Below are 22,500 nucleotides of genomic sequence, written 5' to 3'. Positions count from 1 at the left end.
AGTACTGAAACCAACACAGCTGCAGGCAGAACTTGGATAAAAAACTTAAATTCATAAAAGAAAAAGTAAGCGCTTTCATGGTATATTCAACTACTTCATCAGACTGACTACATAAAATACACAATTCACTTAAATAGCAGTTAAAACAAACAAATTAAAGCCATTAACATCAATTAACTAACAGCTTCTTAAAGGAGAAATCACAGAAGATACTAATGATGTGACATTCTGAATATAAACATACTTATTAATACAACGAAAAAAAAAAAAAAAAAAAATATATATATATATATATATATATATATATATATATATATATATATATATAATACATACATAAAAGTATAAAACCGTATATAAAAACACTACTAAAAGCAATGTTTTAAAGGTCTTGATTTCAAAAATGGTTTTAAGTAAACGACCTCATTTAAACCTGGTGCTTTGTCAGCCAATTCCTTATGCGCCCCCCTTAAATTTTCAGAGATTATCTCAAGTACTAGGAACCTGAAACTGTGGTCTGTACCATATCTAGTTGTGTGCTTGGCAAGGGCATTAGTATCTTTTCTATTCCTAATATCTCTCTGATGCTCTAGAATTATATATTTTAATTGTCTATTACTCATACCTATATAAAAGGCATGGCAAATAATACAATAACTAAAATAAATAATATTATGGGTCTTTCAGTCTACATAAAAATCTGTTTCTGTCTTAAATTTCATGTGGGGGTGTACATAGTTAGTTCCTGTATGAATATGTTTACATACTGCACATTTTTATATGAAAATAATAAACCGAGAGTAAGATATTGGAACGGTATGATAAAAGATAATCCAAATAAAAACAGACAAAAGTACCAAAGCCAACACAGCTGCAGGCAGAACTTGGATAAAAAACTTAAATTCATAAAAGAAAAAGTAAGCGGTTTCACAGTATATTCAACTGATTCATCAGCCTAAGTACATAAAACACATAATTCACTTAAATAGCAGCTAAAACAAACCAATTAAAACCATTAACATCAATTAACTAACAGCTTCTTAAAGGAGCAGTCACAGAAGATACTAATGGTGTGACATTCTGAATATAAACATACTTATTAATACAACGAAAATAAATTATGTGATGATGCTACTTATACTTGTATTTATAAACCCAATGTTAATGAAATTATTGAGAAAGTATCATTCTATGTATTTGACATGCTTATGACTGGTATTATTGATGAAAAGCTTTTTGAATATTTTGAAGTCAAGCAACCATTAGTGCCAATAATATATGGTCTACCCAAAGTGCATAAAAATGCAATACATCCACCAATGTGCCCAATAGTATCTGGGAGAGGCTGTTTAACTGAGCCACTTTCAATTTTTGTTGAAAATAATTTACATTCTTTGTTGGACAATTGTGATACAGTTCTTAAAGACACTAGATGTTTTCTACAGAAATTATTTGTGGCTACCTCTAATTTAGATAATAATTATTATTATTTGGTGACGATGGATATAGAGTTACTCTTTATTGTGATTCCCAATGCTTGGGGCATAGAAAACATTAGAAAGTTCATGAACACTAATCATTGTTTTAACACTGATAAGACCAATTTATTATGTGCTTTGTTAGAACTTGTAATGGAGAACATTTTTTTATTTGAAGAGCAATTCTATGCAGAGAAGGTTGGCGTAGCAATGGGCACAGCATGTGCAAACAGCTACGCCAACCTTTTTTTGGTACAATGGAAGATAGATATATTGCTACAAGCTGAAGGATTTTTTAAGCATATGTTATGGTATGCAAGATTTGTGGATGATATATTTATTTTATGGAATGGATCAGCTGAAAGATTAGTACAAGTTATAGAATACTTGCATCAATGTACTGATTTCCTAAGATTTGCATTTAAGTATTCCTGGTAAGAAATTAAATTTCTTGACGTTATGGTCAAGAAGACAGAGTTGGCTCACACAGTCACAAGTATTTATAGCAAACCTACTTGAAGGAACAATACAAGAGTAGTATGCACCCCAGGCATATTTCCCGAAATATGATCAAAAGGCAAGTATACAGAGTTATGAGACTTCATTATGAACGAACAACTAGATTTAGCACTTGAGTCTCTGAAAATGGATTTCCTAGACAGAGGGTATCAAGAGAAGGATATTGATAAATGCATCACAGTAGCATTGAAAGAGAGGGGGGGTAAGTGTAGGCCTTATTATGCAGAAACACTAAGTACTGAAGATGTTAGGATACAAAAAGGAACAGAGAGTGTTAAGTTTCCCTTAACATATTCTTCTGATATTTATAGGGTATCTGATATTATTAAAATAAATTGGGATATTTTAGACACTGTAGATGAATTATGAAATGTCATAGATACAGTTCCACACTTCTCCTTCAAGAATAATAAATAATTAAAAAGACATTTATGTTATCATGCTTCTGTTCCTAATAAGATATTGGCATCTGATAGGAATGGTACTTTTAAATGTAGAAACTGTGCAGCATGTGAACATTTTCATACAGGAATTAATTATGTCCATCTCCACATGAAATTTAAGATAGAAACAGATTTTTATGTGAACTGTAAGATCCACAGTATTATTTGTTTTAGTTATTGTATTATTTGCCATGCCCTTTAAATAGGTATGAGTAATAGACAACTAAAAGATAGAATTCTAGAGCATCAGAGAGATATTAGGAATAGAAAAGATACTAATGCCCTTGCCAAGCACACAGTTAGATATGATGCAGACCGCAGTTTTAGGTTCCTAGTACTTGAGATAATCTCTGAAAATTTAAGATGGGGGGGGGGACATAAGGAATTAGACAGAATCTGCTGAACAAAAATAGATTCTGTCTTTAAATGCTGACAAAGCACCAGGTTTAAATGAGGTTGTTTCCTTAAAACCATTTTTGAAAGCAAAACCTTTAAAATATTAATTTTAGTAGTGTTTTTCTAAACTTTTTTATACTTGTATGTATGTATTTTATATATATATATATATATATATATATATATATATATATATATATATATATATATATACACATATTTAGTTGTATTAATAAGTATGTTTATATTCAGAATGTCACACCATTAATATCTTCTGTGATTGCTCCTTTAAGGAGCTTTTAGTTAATTGATGTTAATGGTTTTAATTGGTTTGTTTTAGCTGCTATTTAAGTGAATTGTGTGTTTTATGTAGTCAGTCTGATGAAACAGTTGAATATACTGTGAAAGCGCTTACTTTTACTTTTATGAATTTAAGTTTTTTTATTCAAGTTCTGTCTGCAGCTGTGTTGGCTTTGGTACTTTTGTCTGTTTTTATTTGGATTATCTTTTATTGTACTGTTCCATTATCTTACTCTCAGTTTATTATTTTCATACACATCAACTTCTCACATACTTTGCAGAGAAATTTGTCTCCACCTGCATGACATATCATAGACACAGTTAAATCTGTAGTTTACCCTGTCAGGTACTGTTTTCAATCTTAGATGGGCAATTAATCCTGATAATGTCAGGAACACAGCAACTGATATAAAAAAGAAAGAAAGCTGTGGAACTGTTTTCCACTGTTTTTATTTCAGATGGGAGGATAACTTAACACTCCCCTTTCATAGCAAACAAAGCAGTTAGATCAGTCATGGGTTTAAAGGCAATTTTCAACTCTTTTGACACATTTATATAAGTAGCAACACAGTATTGACCGCTAAGCTTTAAATGTTATTTATAAATGTTTTTATGGTAAGATAACTTAAATGTAGTATCAAAAGATTTCTGTGACAGTTAGAGAAAAGTCAGAAAATATTTTTTCTTCTAAAATATCAATGCATTTACAGTTTACAAGTGCCCCCCCCCCCCCCACACACACACAGACCAGAACTGTAGAAAGAGAGTTAGGGGGCAACCCTATCAAATAGGTGCACTGATACTGTTCATAAAAAGGTCTTATGCTTTTTTCTGACCTCCTTCCAGAGGGGGATGCATATCTGGTACATGCAAATCCATTGTAAGAGATTCCCACTAACTCTGAGTCAGTCCTTAAATTGTTGGAGTGCAACCATGACATACAGCTGAATATACTTTAACATACATTACTATGTGCCCTTGCATTAAAACACTAAGAAAAGGAAATCAGAAGTACGTAACAGTATTTAAATGCACAGACACACACACACACACACACACACACACACACACACACACACACACACACACACACACACACACACACACACACACACACTATGTGTGTGTGTTTCTGTATATGCGTATGTGTAAAAACTATATTTACAAAAGCATATGTGTGTGTGTGTGTGTGTGTGTGTGTGTGTGCGCAATATGTGTACAACATAGTATAGATAAACAATGTATGCATTCTAGTAAATGTTCATAGGTTCATAGGTTCATAGGTTCATAGGTTCATACTAGGCTATCTGCAAAAGGGCATTTATAAGCCTAGCCCATAGTTATGTGGCTTTCGCCACCCCTTTAGTTTGAATAAAAACTATGCCTATCATTTTGCTGTGCCTCTGTCAAGCAGTGACACTGAAGTAATCCCTGGGGTATATCTGCAATCTCCCATCCATTGGTCAAGATTCCTCTTGAACAAGGCCAGAGAGGTGCTCTGCCTCACATGTACCGGGATTTTGTTCCACAGCATAGGGAGTCTCTGGGTGATGAATCTGTCCCTCCAGCACGTTCTATTTATAACCGTGTCAAGGTTTAAGTCTCCCGCCCTTGTGGTTCTGAGGGATCTAGATTTTTTTGAGGTGAAGCATATTCATCAAATCTGGGTTTGACATGGCCTTATATGTCAGGCACAGGTCACCTCTGAGCAAGCGGTATGAGACTGAATAGAGCTGGAGTTCTTTCAGTCGGGCAGCATAAGACATATTTTTGAGACCCTTTATCCTTTTGGTGAGGAACTTTTGCAAAATTGATTTACTTGACACTGTCACACATTGACTATGTGTTGCACATGAAATCTTGGTCAATGTCTTTATGTCAACATTTTTTTCTTTGTATTGTTAAGTGCATTTAATAATTGTTATTATCTTTGCCAATGTAGCCTAAGTTGTGGCCAAAAAGGGTCCTGGGACCAGTTCACTTTCCTGGTTATGAAAATATAAATAAATATGAAACATAAAAAAGGAGAGTGAGCATGACAGAAATAATTGAGAAACTAATAAAGCACATTTTAAGTCTGCATCATTCATGAGACAGAAAAATCCTCACACTGAAGGCATTGGGAAGTAGAAGACAGACTAAGTTTAAAGCCTACTACTTGTCACTTGTAAATGCACAGCAAGGATCATTTACTGAAGTGAGAGTTTTCACACCTCAGCATGAAAGTGTGGGGGATGGTTTGTCAAATCTTTTAAAACTACAAAAGACTCCTCTTACAGAAAAATGTTATTTATCTACTTTCTTTTGCTGGAAGTAGCTAACAGCCGTTTATAGCATAAAACAAACTCTGACAGTCACATAAATGAAGCTCATTCAGGTAAACATAGAAACAGCTCTGTTATAGAAGGTGTGTTTAGATGACAGTGCTTCACAGTCCTGCCATTCTGTCTTAATGACATGAAAAAACAGCACCACTTCCTTATGTCTAGCATGAGTCATATAAAGAGGACTTGAAATGTATTCTGGGAAGAAGGATTGAAAGCAAGACAACAAGATAACATTACCAAGACAGGCCCCATCATCTGCCATTTTGAGAGAAACACATTAAAATTGTAAAAAAAGCACTTGGAGTGATTTTGAGGCATTAAAATAACTCAAAAATAAAGATACAATGACAATAAATATATTTTATGAGTTCTAAGATGGAGTTTTCCTTTAATATCTTTGTGAAGCTAGGCCAGAAGATTGCTACAAAGAAATTACATGTACCCCAGACCTCTTGGCTCTCATAGACTGTCCTTCAGGGTGCTTGCATTTCTGAGGTATGGCCTGAGTTTGCCAGTATTATACATTACCTCCCCATGCTAGTTCTGCTCTTTTTGTTTCCTTAACCTGTATTGTTACTATAAGTTACATAGTCTTTTCCAAAATTCAGCTCTGTTATGCCTGAATAAATGTGTATCTGCAGTTATAAGACAGGGTGTTTTTCCTTTCTTTTGTTTTTCTTTTTTCACTTTACACCAACCGAAAGACATTATGATAGAATGTATGCCCCTGATGGTTTGTCTGTGCATCACAGTTTAACTGGCTTTACTTCCTGACTGAAAGATACAGTTATCTTATTACCTGCTACACAGCTGAAAAAGGCAGGGGGTAGGGGGATGTAATAAGTTAAATCAAACAGAGCAAGTAAATAAATAACTACAAATAAAAAGATGTCATTCGTTCAGTTTTACTTTTGGATTAACCAGATGTTATGTTGGAAAGACATGACTGCTTCCTCTGTGTAGCCTGTTGTCATCTAGTCAGCATGATGTTTCTTTCAGTATTTAAAACATAAAATATAGCCTAGAGACTCTTGAAAATAAAACATGGATGCAGGTACACTCCTCTGCTACTGAGATGAATGCCAAAAGTATATGTGAAAGGTACAGGTTTGTCAAAGGGTTATGAGACAAATCTTGACGGCTATGTTTTATGAAATAATGATTAATTATCCTTTCTGTACTTTTAGTAAAAACAACAAACTAAAAAGGGTAAACATAGCTGTGTACATCAGAAAATGAAGAAAATAAAAAGTACTTGTTTAGAAATCCAATACAAGGGCTACTGCAACCCTTAATGGTAAACATGTGACTTGAAAGAAAGGAGTTTTGACTAATACCCTGTCTAATGAAGTTATTGATTCTTTATTAGAAGTTGCTGATGACTCATTATTAACATACCTCTTGACAAACCTTTCATTCCAGTAGATTACAACTGCCAGTACAGATGTAGGCACTTAATTAGCCGTAGACTTCAGTTTTAATAATCTTCCAGAGACTCACATTACTAACAGCAGTGTCAAAAAGAGAATAAGGATTTTTTTTTTCTGTAACACTGAGACACGAGCTAATCAGAAAGAGTAACTTAAGCTAATGATTGTTGAAAATACGTTTATAAGAAGTAAAACAGCTGTATCTTAGCAAGGAAGATGTACATGTTTCTAAAAAGAAGAGGATTCTGGGGTGCCTGTTCTCCACATATGACACTTTAACACAATAGCAATAATAAAGCTAGGTATTATTTTCGGAAGACTCATACCTTAAGCTGATTGTCACAGATGGTGCAGACATAGATGGTTATTCCACTACATGTCACAGATGGTGCAGACATAGATGGTTATTCCACTACAATGTGTATAGTCTTTCAGGGACTATGAAGAAAGATGTTCTGTGGCCAAATAATATGAATAATAGAAGTAAGAAATGTTGATGGATCATTCTTTATGTGAGCCACAATGATCCAACAGAAACAGTCGAAGGCAATTCTAAATCTGGATTCATAAATCAGGAAGTTTATCTTTTCACCTATACAGAGTGCATTTTTCTCACCAAATCGTAATCTTTAAATGTATGTATGCATATATGTAGAGAGAGAGAGTGAAAGAGAGAGAGAGAGTTCCTTGACATTGTCATACATGCTTTGTAAATAAATTAGAATCTGTTTATTTGTAGGAAACATGTACAGGAGCAGCACCATTAACTGTTGAGGTGTTGTATCCACTTTTTTTCATACTGGGATAAACATTTCCTTTTTCAGAATCTAAGATGAAACATTCTTAGGGATTTTTCCCATATCAGAAAATCTAAAACCATTTCTGATAGAATTAGTCTAATTTTGATTAATGCTAAAAAATCTGAATAAATAGTTCCACGGTTTACAAACAGAACTCTCATAAATAATACAGATAAAGCCATAATGTTAAAAGCATGACTTATGGGATCTGGTCTAGTATAACACCTGGATGCATGCAATACCTTAGAGCAAGAAGTCACTCTGTTGGGTAACTGTTTGAAATGTTGGGACCCACGAGAGCAAGTAATAAAATATGGAGACTGAGTGGCCAAAAGTCCAAGATGGCATTTTTCAGAAAATTCTCTTTACTCTGAGGTATAGTGATCTTGGAGATGGTATATATATTTTCCTTTAAATCTTATCAAATATATTAGGAATATGTGCTATGGAGTACTGCATAACTTAATTTCAGATCATGTACCTAGGGTTTCAGTGTCTTGAAGAAAGAATAGGGATTTTAAAACATGCAGCTGAAACTAATCTATGTTCATAGGTTCATAGGTTGGTACTAGGCTATTGGCCCTAGGGCCTGTACAAGCCTAGCCATAACAATTCCCTGGATATTTCTTCCCACAATATTTACTTCCCTGGACCAGTCTAGCAGGGGGAATGACATGATCCCCAGGGTGAATTTCCTATCTCCCATCCAGTCGTCAAGGTTCCTTTTGAAGAGGGCCAAGGAGATGCACTGCTTGACATGTATGGGCAGTCTATTCCAGAGTATGGGGAGTCTCTAGGTCAGGAACCTATCCCTCCAGCATGTTTTGTTCATTGTGATGACAAGGTTTAGGTCCCTGGAGCATGTGGCTCTGATGGATTGGGATTTCTTTAAGTGTAGCATGTCCAACAGCTCTGGGTTTGCATGGCCTTGTATGTTAAGCAGAGATCACCTCTGAGTAGATGATATGCGATAGAGTATGGAGTTTTTTTAGTCGGTCAGCATAAGGCATCTGCTTTAAGCCTGTGATTCTTTTAGTGAGGTGTTTCTGTGGCCTTTCCAGGTATGCAGATGTCCTGTGAGGTACATACCAAATGGGGCGTTGTACTCTATGATGGGTCTAATGAGGGATTAGTACAGTGGGACAATGACCTCCTTTTTTCTGGATGAAAAGCCCTTCGTGATGAGGTGTGCCACATAGAAGGATTTCCTGACTGTTGTGGTGTTGTGGTTATCAAAGGTGAGACCACTGTCCACCTGTGTTCCTAAGTCTCTTATCACACTTTCAGTATTTAGTGCACTGCCACCTATGTGGTAATTCATGGATACATGTTTTTTTCCCTAAGGGGATGACTATACATTTTTTGGCATTGAGCTTGAGCCCATGGCTCTGGCACAAAGCATCTGTTTCTGTAAGGCCCTTTTGTAGAATATCCACATCATTTGGGGATTCAATAATGGCTCCCAGTTTGCAGTCATATGCAAACTTTGTTAGCCAGAGTCCCTTAGTGTTGGCCTGTACTTCAGAGAAATAGATGCCAAACAAGAGCGGTCCCAGGACTGAACCCTGAGGTTCTCCACTTGTCACTTGCCTGGAGCTGGATTTGGAGTTACTTTTACAGTGTGGATTCTGTCAGTAAGCCAGTTAGCACCCATCGAGTGACGTAGGGATTTATGCCCAGCTTAGTAAGTTTATCTATGATTCCAGTGTGGGGGATAGTGTTGAAGGCCTTGGCAAGGTCCAGATAGGCTGTGTGGACCGCCTTACCCTCGTCCACTGCTCTGGAGACTGATTCAAAGAAGTCAGTCAGGTTCAGGAGACACGAGCGGCCCTGCACAGACCCAAACTGAGTGGGGTACAGTGTTTGAAGGTTGCCAATGTCTTTGTTTATAAGTTCCATGATAATATGCTCCATGGCCTTACAGATCAGACTCGTCAGACTGATGGGACCATAGTTCCCAGGATCCAAGGTGGATCCCTCCTTGTGGAGTGGGATAATAGTAGCTATGCGCCACTCAGTGGGTACAAAGCCTGAGGTGAGGCTATGATTAAGCATGATACTTAGGTGAGGTGCCAGTTCATTTTCTAGTTCATGTAGTACACAGCCTGGGATGTTGTCTAGTCCCTTGGATGCTGTATTCTTAGCTTTGGAGAGTGCATTTTTTACCTGTGTGGCCGTGATTACCAGAATTTGGCAATCTTTCGGTATTGAGATGGGCCCTTTAGGGAGGTGGGAGGGGGGTGAAGTTGGCACTAATTCGATCTGCTAGTATATTGGCTATATCCTTGGAATCAGTATATTTAATGCCATTCTGTTGTAGTTCAGAGCAGATCTGAGCATTGCCATTTAGATTCTTGACATAGCTATAGACTATCTTGTGTATGTCTTTGGAATCTTTGGCAGTTTTATTTTCGTAACTAGCTTTGGAGTATTTTATAAGGGATCTCAGCTTCTTACTGAGGCTGGTAAGGCAGTTTTTTGCATCCTGGCATTTTCCTCTTTTCTGTAACAGTTTCTTCCTTCTCTTGTATAGTTTGTTTATGACAGGGGACTACCAGATTGGCTTCCTTTTTTTGGAGGACAGCATCTTGGTTCTATTTGGGATGGTATTATTCATGCACGAGTGGATGTGCTTGTACAGTGCTTTAGTGTAGGATTCAGCAGTCAAACTTTCAATTCCCATCTCCATGGGTGTCATGACGTTTGTCAATTCTGACTTGAGTAGCATGAAGTTGGCCTTGGAGAAGTTTTTTACGGATGTTTCCTTACTGGGGGGGGGGGGGGAGTGAGGGTGGGATGTGGAAGTCAAAAGTGATTAGCTTATGGTCAGACCTAACCAATGAGGGGGTGACCACTGGTGTGGAGCATTGATTTCCCATGTCGGTAATGAGCAGGTCCAGGATACTGGAGCCCCTGGTGGGTCTATGGATTAGTTGATCCAGGGTGTTGGAATTTATGAATTGCAAGAACCGTTGGGCATAGGTGTTGGTACAAGAGTAGTTTTCCCAATTAATGGCAGGGTAGTTGAAATCACCCAGTATTAGAGTGTTTGGTTGTATTTTAATATTTTCCAGTATGTTTAGAAAGGTGTAGTGAGAACCTTGGGGAATGGTGGGGGATCTGTAGCAAGCTACAATTTGGATTGCAGTCTTACCTAGTGTTAGTTGCACCTGGAGAATTTCAGATACATTGTGTTGGGCAACTAGCCTGGAGGTGTGAATATCCTTGGTGAATATGGGCACTCCTCCACCTTTAGTGTTTCGGTCCTGGTTTGGTGGCCGAAAAGTGTGGCAAGAGTTGTAGCCTGGTATTGCAGGTGTGCTCTCTGGAGCCTTGAACCAGGTCTCAGTTACTGTACAGATATTGATGTTCTCCAGAGTGCATTTTGAGGTTTAGACTTCTAGCATTGAATACCATTGCCTTCAGATTTTGCAAACTTGTACCTGTTACAGTGGTGGTTTTGTCCTTTGAGCCTTGCCTAAAAAAAGGCACTATAGGGGTAGCAAGAGCCTTAGCCAGTAACCTGAATCCCAAGGGTGACAGGTGCAGACCATCTGTGGCAAACCATCGTGGATTGTCAATCATGTCGTCCAAAGCAGACAGATACTGGATCCCCTTTGAATGACACCAGAAGCTTAGCCAATTGTTGAAGTCAATCATTTTATCCTTATATGATGGTATATTTCTGGGCGAAGGCAGGATGCTACTCAGGGCTAGGGTCATACCTGCCTTGGTCACATGATTCGAGAGCTCTTCCATGTGTCTTTTCATGTAGTCCAGAGAGGTGCGTCTCAAGTCATTCACTCCAACATGGAGAAAGACAGAGTCGTATTTGTACTTGTTGTGGAGTGACTTGAGTGCATGTGTTATGTGATGGATCCTGGCACCCGACAGGCAGCTGACTGTAATTTTCTCCTTGTTCAGCCTTGTGAGTGGGACATCAGTGTGCCTGATTGTAGAATCACCTATGACTAAAGTGTTAGGTACGTTGACTTGCCTTAGGGGCTGTTGGGTGGCACACTGGTGTTGTGAGCTATGTGATACTTTGATTGTGATTGGTGTTTGTTTGCGTTTCAACTTCGGAGGTCCTTGTTGCTTGGGCAGGTTAATGTTAAGGACCTTCACATATGCATGTTTAGTGTTGCTATGTGTGGGTATTGGTGGTGAGGGTTTTGAAGGGCTATGTGTTGCTTGAGATGTAGTGCGGGTGTTAACCTTCTCTTGATTGTCTAGCACAATCTTGGCTGGAGGGAGCTTTGCTTCCAGTTTGGCTATGTAAGTGCATCTCTCACAGGTTGTAGTGTCAGGTGGTAGGAGGAGAAGATTATCTGTGTACATGAAGCAGTTGCTGCATTGCCCCAGTATGCCCAGATTCACCAGGTAGACAAGAGAAATCAACAGAAGCTGACCCTTGGACGTGTCTGGTTAGGTGCTTTTTATTCCCCTTACTTTGGCAAGGTAATTTGCAATTATAGGCTGTTTAGTGCCAACAATTAATTTCTCCTTATTAATAAGGAGAGTTTAGTGCTTCTGTCAGTTTAAGGCTTCTTAGTGCTTTCCAGCAGGTTTTAGAGCAAGTGCTAGTCACAGGGACTCCAACCAGAAAGAGTCAGGAATCAGTGCACTCTGCTCCTGCTCTCACCAGGATCAGAATATAAGCACAGATTCCAAGCTGTCACTTATAAAGCAGTTATTAAGCTTTCTAGTGATCAGCAGTCTCCATGAAATAATGTAACTGCACTCCTTCTCTCACCAGGAGAAAACAGAAGCACTAATCCCAAGATGACTACTGACTAATAACTGGTGGTCTTGCAACAGATGTTTAAAGGTAAGATGAAAAAAATGGTTTATCCTAAACACTGCAGTGTGCACTAGAGGAATTAGATGTGAAAGTATGTAACTTAAATTTTGCCTGTCTAAAAAGTTAAGTTTTAGCGGAGAGTCACTATTTTTAAAACAGCAAGATAGGTTGAAAGGGGGTGGTCACATTTGTATTCTGGTATTATGGAATACAGTAGGATGGCCAATGTGCATATGTGCATAAGAAATTAAGATACCAGAAATTTAAAACACTACCTACTTTATTTAAAAAAAAACTAAACATAGGCAAGCCGCTAATAAAGTGAAATTTTCAAGCTGAAACATAAAAGAAAGTATTATGAATGGAAACTAGCCTTTGTTCCAACCAAAAAGCAGCTTACAGTTCTATTAAGCACAATAATCCTTCTGTTCTTGAACTACAGAATTGCAATGCTTAACCTGCAGAATCTTGGGGTGCATCATTAGTATTTTCCCCACTTTATTTCCTCAAATCTTCTGCAAAAGTCTGTCTTTAACCTTTTAGTTGCATATACACATAGATATACAATGTTTATGTTCAAATCAGTTCTACCTTTTGTATGACATCAACACTGAAGCTTTGATAAGAGAGGTGTATTCCATTTTTTTCTCTGTTTATTAACTTTACCCAAGCTTTTGGTATTATTCCTTACTCATATAGTGTCAAAAACATTTTAATTGGAAGGCTAATGGTTAGTTAAATGGATGTTACAGAATAGCTACTCTCTAGCCAATGGAATATAAATGTTAGAAGAATTGTGTGTAATTTTCACTCTCTACTTAAAAAAAAGTTGTATTCAGATGTAACTTGTTCAGTGTAATTTTCTGTAATACTAAACAATCTTCAGAGAGCTAGAAGCAGAGGTACACCAATGCCTGTAAGTAAGACACATTTGTTACTTCTGATAACACACTGTGTTTTGGCAGATGCTAATCATAATAATGTGTGTCTAAGCTTGCAGACCAGTCATATTTTAGGCAGGACAACACACAGTCAGCTGTAAATAACAATATTAGGTCATCTTTTCACAGCCTGAATTGTTCATGTAGTCAGATTACACTACTACCCTTGCAGTCAGAAATATTACACCAGAAATTTACCTTCATAATGATTTTTTTCACTCAAAGGGTCACACAGCCAGGACACAGATGGTAATCCTGCAAGACTTTACTAAAATGCATATTACATTTACTTATTCCTGTAAACTTGCTTTTACTTTTCAGATACAGAGGCCCTACCCTAGTCTATAAAGACCACTAAAAGATATTTTGCAGTCAGTGAAACCCGCACTTCTGGCATCATAAGAGTAGTGCTCTTTTAGGAAAACATTAGGAAAAAATAAAAATCACACTAGGAGACAATTACAATTCTGTAGCAATATGTGGAGGCACATAAATCTCTGCCCTTTTGTCTTTCACACCAACCCACTTCACTAATCAAGATTCTATTATATAATCCCTCATCCTATACCAGAAAACAAGCAATCAATCAGTAACACATGCATTATGTCACTTTACAGATACAGTCTCATATCCACTACCATGGGATTTGTTGTCTTCATCCTTTTTCCTGAGTTTAATATCTTCATTATCTGTAATTAGTGATTAGTCTACAAATATCACAAAAATATGCAGTGTAATTTTTCAAATATAAACCAAACATTACTAAACGATTAATCAATGTATAAAGTTACAAATAAAGCTATCCAAATATGAAATACTGCAAAAGGCTATAAATGAGCAAACTGTACCACAAACCCCTGCTCTCCTGTGATAATATTCCTTCTATTTTATACTACCAACTTTCATACTTAGAGTCTCATTTGGAACAATAAATCTGAAAATTGCATGTATCTGTGTAAGAATTTGTCAGAATTGCATGCATGGCCATGGCCTTATATACTATAGTAGCTGACATGCCTAGAACTTGGTTTAAACTACATACAGCAGACATATCCGTGCTTCCTCCTTTAAGCTGCAGTATGTATCATAATGATACAAGACCTATAGTGCAGTCTTTGTCTGTGCCAGTCATATGACATAAAAATCACACCTGCAACTAACTTCTTGTCCCATTGACTGCAGATGAAATCAATACATTTGAAGTCTAAACACACACTGGTCAGCATCTGCTCTCTATGGTCATTGTAAAAAAAGTAAAGAAAAAAGTTGATGATACTTTGTCTTACCTCACAAACAGTATAATACTGAATGAGATCAATACTGATCAGTTGTAGCCATATAATATTTATCCCCTTATTACTCCAAACCTTTGCTTGTCCTTGGTCTTATCACCAGTACAAGAAATGAGATAAGGTTACAGGCATAAACAGTCAACTTGACTGGATCCTGTATCTTTCAACTTCTTTGCTCAAGAATTTTTGGAAAAAAAAAAAGTAATAGGTGGTGAAAATCAGGGACTATTTTGAAATGTTACTTTAATTCATATAAAATGTTAGTAACACAACAGGTTTTGCATAAATATGTATCTTCTAAACAATAAGAAGTATGGGACTCTGTCATCTGACATTATTGACTGACTGTTATCATCAGTAAGTTACCAGAATGTCAGCATTTTTTGCAAGGGCCAATACAAAAATCTGATGGAAATCAGAGGCATTCTGCAAAACAATGGACAGTTGAGAGGTATGCGGCTGTAAAGTGATCATCACACCACTTTTGTATATGTGCTAATATTAACATTGTAAAATATTGTACAACAATTTAGGTTCTCATGTTAACACAACACAAAATGTTTTCATACTCCTACCTTTGTAGCTCCTCAAATGCTATAACCAGTCCCTCTTACATCCTTTGGATTAGAAAATACAGTTTGTTATTCCATCTAGTCTGTCATCAACATCCTGAACAACTTGACTTCTCTGAAAATTAAAAAAAGTAAAATCAGACCTGGTTCATTGCCCCCCCCCCCCTTAAATTATGGACCAGGCTCCCCAATTTGAAGCAGCCAGCAATTACAAACATCAGCACAAAAGCCCCTATCAGCAACAGGGATAGAAAAAAAAACTGCACTACAAGGAAAAATTGTTAAGCATCACAACAAAAATAAAATTTTCCCTGATGTACTAGACAAGAATAAAAACAACTCACAACTCTTTCACAACACATACTGGAAATGCTATGACCTGTGTAAAAGTCCTAACTGTCCATTTCTCTGACCTGGTTTTATGCTTGAAACTCGATGCTCACTATAAAATCACATTGAACAGTATGCACATATGCTCGTTCCATGTTCAACTGACTCCCAAGTTTTCAGCTGTCTCCTATTCCTATATCATTCCTTAAAATGTACTGTCAAAATTTAAATTCACATTTTTTGCAAACTTTAGTTTCCCAGTGGTATAACATTCAATCAGGGCTATCATTTGTCCATTCTCTTTTCTAATTAGCCATTCCATCATGAAACCATAGGTCACAATCTCTGAATAGTCTCTGTTATTCTCCCACTACATAAAGGTGGTAGTTTTCTAATCAAGACATGCCATATATATTACCCTTCTAGCCTTCACACTATTCATCCACAAAAAAAACCTCAATAACGGAGAAGTAATAAGTTCACTCTTCAGACTTTTCCAAATAGTTTAGCATGTTTTCATATCCCAACTAGCTGGTTTAGGTTTCTGCCATAATTAAATAAATAAGCTTAACAAATTATGAGCCACTAGTATGAAAAACTGGAAAAATAATCACTTTATTATACACCTGCACACCCCTGGCACAGCTTCCAAACAAACAGGAAAAATATATGCACCAGAATTAGAATCAGTTAAGAATCACCAGATTAGGCTCTTTAATTGTCATCAGCCAATAAAAACAGAAAATTAGATACTTAAACACATCAAAGTCAAATACACATTTCACCTGACTGGAAATAGTCTGTTTTAATTTAATAAACAGTAAAAAAAGCAAAGACTAGGTTCCAGCTTTTCTCCAAAGGTAGACTGCGTTAATGGTGCACACAAGTGCTTTCACGATAAGCTTCTTCAGGTGTACCCTGAATAAGCTTATCGTGAAATCGCTTGTGTGCACCATTAAAGCAGTCTGCCTTTGGAGAAAAGCTGGAGCCTAGTCTTTGCTTTTTTACTATTTATACAACTTTTCTGTTATTCATATTAAGCAAAGATACCTGGTTGGTGTTGGCTTGTTTTTTTACATTTTGTTTTAATTTAATGTTAATAAAACTTCTCTAGCATATTAATATTTAACCCATCTCAAACGCCATAAGTTAATTCATTTAAAATAGCAATATTCCTATGATCAGAAATTGATATATGATATTCCTGGTAGTTTTTTGAAACATGACTCAATATATTTTATGCCCATTTGTATAAAACTTGCATTAACTACATTTTAAAACACAGATAAAGGCAGTTGTACTGCAAATAAAAAAATAATTCTGTATTTCTATTATTAATAACATATCTGTCAGTGCCATATGTTATTTTACAGCCCTATCACCCCAGGGAATCATTCCCTTCACATTTGCACCACACATCAAAGTTCTCTCCAACCTTTTAAATGATATGCATTAGGTGATTTCTAGTCATTTCACCTCAAGAACTGCTAAGTTGTCAAGGTAAGTTACTCTGTAGTAAACATATTCCAATACTTCAAATGAGACACAATTTTCTAAGAAAAACTGTGAAACAAAAAGTTACTTTCTTCCTCTTACTTTCTCTTCTTATAATATCAGTTGATATCTTGTATCTCATCCTTGCAAAACAATTAGCTCTTCATTGCACCTTTTCCATATATCCTATAATGGAATCTCTTATCTTAAATATATGTTGATTTCTAGTCTTCCCACATTACAAATTCTTTGTATTCTCAAAAATTCCCTGTATTGCAAGGACGCAATCAAATTGGGAAGGTGACAACTGTGTGTGTGTGTGTGTGTGTGTGTGTGTGTGTGTGTGTGTGTGTGTGTGTGTGTGTGTGTGTGCATGTCTGGAAATGTATTCATAATAATAGGTTTCATATACAGACTTATAATAATTATTAAACTTCCTTCACCTTTCAAATTGAAATGTAAATAATTTATATAATGTCAAGTTATGTTATATGTAAATTTAAAATGAAATGTATTGGGATATATAGCATCATAAAATTAATAAATACTTTCCAAGTTTATATAAAGAGTAAGTCATTAGTATGTGTACTTTTAAAAGCATTGTCATAAAAAATGTATTATCAAAATATATTCTGTCTCAAACAATCCCACTGAATGATTTGCATATATCTGTGCAAAAGTATCTCCATGGCTGTTCCAAATTTATGCAAATAAAAATAATTATCAAACATAAACATAAACTAAAGTATGTTATATAACATTTGCTAATAGGGCTACTGTCAAAATAAAAATCAGTAGCTTCAATACTCTGTTGTTTTCTTGTAGAAACAAAAGAGACATTGGCTGTGATAAAATAATTAGCAGTATATCAATTAAAATTATCTAAATGTCTCATTAATGGAGCAAAGTACAGAATATATGTTTGTAACTTCACCACATGTTTATGTACTAAAATGTTAACACACTTTCTGATATATTTAAATAAACTCTGCATCCCATGATGCATAATAAATAGATATGGTTTTCATTCTCTATTATGATTGCCTTTCTGTCTGCTTTTCTGTTGACCTAACTTTTTGTTTGAAAGCTAGCTGTCCAAATGTATCTACACTGTATACTGGAATGATGTCCTGTCCCATGCATGATCCACCGACATCAGAATCCTTAGAAGGATTTATATAGATCCCCATTCATGTCAGTATTTAAATTAACAATATGCAGTCTGGCATTTGGCCTACAGGATTAAGGAGCTGTTAACAAGCTCTTTCATGTGATGCAGTGGTGCACGGTTTGATTCCCTCAGCATCTATTGCCTAACTATATGACTTTGAGCAAATCACTTAACCAGACATTGCTCCCAGGCTGAGTCTAAAACATGTCCATAGAATTCATTGCTTTTTCTCCAGAAAACAATTATAAATAAAACCAATCCCCTGGTTAAGCTGACTCTAACCTTGCAAAGCTATCTTAATAAATACTGCTCTTGTTAAATCTCATTCTTTCTATCCGTCCTCTTAAAGGTGTACACACTAGCATGGAGTCTTAAACTTGATTCCTTGCATATGGTCAAAGTCTCTAAATAGAAGAATCACCACTTTTCTGTGAGACAGTAGCTAAGCTCTAGAACAACCTCCCTGTGAAATCTGGAAGATTGGTGAACTGAATTCTTCAAAAATATGAAAGTTACCCTTTATGAACAAGTGCCTCTAGATGCATATAGTAATAAAGTGATTTCTTATCTTCTTCTGACGATTTTTCTGTGTTCCACTTTTCCCACTCCTCACTCTCCAGCTCTGCACTCCTTCTTCTACAATAATATCTCTGAGAAATCAGCCCTTCATGTGACTTCTCTGCCACCTGATCCCACCTCCTTCCTAGCAGTTTTGTTGCTATCTGCAGCGACTCTTTCTTTTATGCACTTAATCACAGCATCTCCTACCAGTCACCCTCCATCATCCAGAATATATTCAGATCTTAACATTATTATGTCAATAATTCCCCTTTATTCTTTGCCTCTGTTGTTTCTTTCAAATGTGTTCTGCACCAATCTTACAACCTAGAGCTAACAATTCATTCATGCATATATGCATGTGCATACATTTTCTTCTGGCAGAAATGTATATGTGACATAATGTATTGTAGTACATTGTTACTGTGCCCGAGTACCATTTCAATCATCAGTTAAATCCTTCTAGTTTACCAGGACAGGAAGACAGGAATATCTTACAGTCAAGGAAAATAAAATAATGAAATGGGAAACGAGACATGTAGATCATTCACTAAAACAAGTGATGCTGTTTAAAATAAGTTCTATATTTGAATTACAAATGATCTTGTTTCTTATCACAAGATAAAAGGATGAGTTTTTTAGTGAGAGTCTACTTCCTGTGACCCAGAGTTTGACTCTCTCCATTTGCCTACATGAGTCTGAGAAGGTCAGCTAACCAGACAATGCTGCTAGGCTGAGTCTTGGAAAAGCCTCTGCAGGTCAATGCTCGACACCAGGTTATACATACAAACAGGCAAACAAACAAACTGACAAATAAATAATTATATGATAAAAATGTGATGAAAGGGGTGGCCACAGTGGTGCAGCAGTTAGCATTGTCACGTCACAGCAAGAGGTTCTCTGATTCAATCCTCGCCTGGGGTGCCTTCTGTGTGGAGTCTGCATGTCCTCCCTGTGGTCGTGTGGGTTTCCTCCGGGTGCTCCGGTTTCCTCCCACATCCCAAAGACATGCTGTAGGTGGATTGGACACTCTAAATTGGCCCTAGGTGTGTGTGTGTGTGTGTGTGTGTGTGTGTGTGTGTGTGTGTGTGTGTGTGTGTGTGTGTGTGTGTGTGTGTGTGTGTGTGTGTGTGTCTCTGTCTGTCTGTCTGCTGGGCTGGCAACTCGACACCGTAAACCTCTACTGCCAATCATGAATAGACAGGTGATCCACTGAAGAAGAAGTACATATGAATAAACTTTTTTTTCTAAATGATAAATCTAACAAATACTGTTGAATTGTTTCAGTTTTTACCAAAAATAGCTTTATTCTGCAGTTTTTCTTACATTATAAAGCCTGACAAAATAACTGCAGCAGCTTTCATTTGTACAGTTATCAAACTACAGGAAAAGAAAGAAGTATGTAGCACCACTAGAACTATGTTTTTGAAAATAATTGCCATTTCACACAGTAGCTTTGGCGGCAATGTGTGCTTTTTGTTTCTTTCAACATCGCAGTGTCTGAGAACCCTAATACCTGAGATGTTCTGATGAGATCTCTATTGCCACTTTTTCTCTCTGTGTTACTTTTAACTGTGTTTGCCCTGGATGAGCACTCCTAAGGTGAATATCGATCTTAGAGCAGCAAAATGTGTTCACCTCTCACAATATAATTAAGTGTCCCTTTTAGCTCTATAAACTTCACTAGTGAGGGTCCCTTGTGGTTCAGTTTTCATTTCACACATGGTTGATGATATAAAAATAGATAACAGCAATAAAACATAAGAGGTGGCTGGTCCTTTCTATAATTATAGAATATATATATATATATATATATATATATATATATATATATATATATATATATATATATATATATATATATATATATTCTATTGGATCTTTTTTAAGACGTAAAAGCTAGACTGTATAAGATATTATATATTATAAGAAAGTTACACACCTGTTCTGTAAAGAAAAATCAGTCAAGGTGTTCATATTGAAGGATACTGTAATGTCATTCATTTAGGTTATTTACTGTTTATGCTATACCTCTGTTAATATGTATATCATAGCATCATTCAATACATTATTGCTTTTTTATTAGTTTGCTATAATTTGTGGTATATGAACTCATGTCTACAAAAAGATATATTGTTGCCTTTTCTCACCTTGACATCTTTGGCAACCAAATGAGCTTGATAAAGCACTGTGCTGTATTTTAACTTGAATTAAACTTTAGAATTAGTTTAACTGTAGAATTCTGTATGGTAATGTCTGCAGAAGTAGTATCCAATAGACAGCATGGACACAGATGGCACAATTTGTCTTTATATTAGCACAGTGGCAGAAACGATGGGTGCACAATGCCAACAAGGTCTTAATTTATGCCCTCCACCCTACTGCAGTTTTGGGCAGGCTGATTGTTTTTAGACTAGGACCCTGTAGTCTGATAATTGTGGTCATTAGAAAAAGACAGTATTTTGTTTCACTTTGCATGAGCATTAGATAAAGATTACAGAATAATGTTTGTTGTGGATCTGCCACAAGCTTGTGTAACCCCATTTAAGAGGTAAAGGAGCACTTATGTGTGATGCCAGGGGGTTGGTTCAGATACTATACATAGTTTTAGTCAGCTTCTGTTATAAAACACATTGTTTGGATTGCTAGCATGGACAAAATTTTAGAATTTTGTTCAGTGATGTGAAAGAAATCTGTTGACTTTTAGGACTTGGTTTTGTCAACTGACAGTATCTTGTGCCACATTTGAAGACAGTTCATCATAGGTAGGTACTAGGCTATCGGCCCAAGGGCCTGCGTAAGCCTAGCCAACAATGTTCCCTGGCTTACGCCACCCAAAAAAGTTATTTTCCTGTGCCACTGTCAAGCAGAGACACAGAAATTCTCCCTGGGGTGTATTTCCTATTTCCCATCCACTCATCAAGATTTTTCTTGAAAAGTGTTAATGAAGAACTTTGCTTGACATAGATGGGTAGCTTGTTCCAGAGTATGGGAAGTCTCTGGGACAGCAGTCTATCCCTCCAGCATGTCCTGTTCATTTTGGTGACAAGGTTTAGGTCTCTAGAGTGTGTAGCTTGGAGGGATTGGGATTTCTTTGGGTGTAGCATGTCCAACAGCTCTGGGTTTGACATAGCTTTATATGTTAGGCAGAGATCACCTCGGAGTAGGCAATATGCTACAGAGTAAAGCAGGAGTTTTTTTGAGGCGGTCAGTGTAGGGCATTTGTTTGAGGCCAGTAATCCTCTTTATGAGGTACTTCTGTGGCATTTCCAGCTGCTGCAGATGTCTTGTGAGGTACATTCCAAAAGGGGCGTTGTGCTCTATAAAGGGTCTAATGAGCGTCGATTAGAGGGGAACAATGACCACTTTTTTCCTGGATGAGAACCCTTTTATGATGAGGTGTGCCATGTAGAAGGACTTCCTGTTACTGTGGCGATGTGACTATCAAAGGAGAGACTATTGTCCACCTGGGTCCCAAGGTCTCTTATCACACATTCAGTGTTACGTATATTGCTGCCTATGTGGTAGTTCATGGGTACAGAGTTTTTACCAAAGGGGATGACACTGCACTTTCTGGCATTGAGCTCGAGGCCATGGCTCTGACACCAGGCATCTGTCTCAGTGAGGCCCTTCTGTAGGATGTCCACA

General features: G+C 36.7%; 1 protein-coding gene across 1 annotated transcript in view; it reads left to right on the top strand.

The window, feature by feature from the left end:
• CACNA2D2 (calcium voltage-gated channel auxiliary subunit alpha2delta 2) overlaps positions 1-22,500 on the top strand; it is a 5,241,953-nt gene that overhangs the window by 3,397,484 nt on the left and 1,821,969 nt on the right. The gene's annotated exons all lie outside the window — the stretch shown is intronic.

This window comes from Protopterus annectens, chromosome 7.part0 (assembly GCF_019279795.1).
Source record: "Protopterus annectens isolate FY-2018-M chromosome 7.part0, PAN1.0, whole genome shotgun sequence".
Classification (NCBI taxonomy): Eukaryota; Metazoa; Chordata; order Ceratodontiformes; family Protopteridae; genus Protopterus; species Protopterus annectens.
This window is presented reverse-complemented; position numbering and strand designations above follow the sequence as displayed.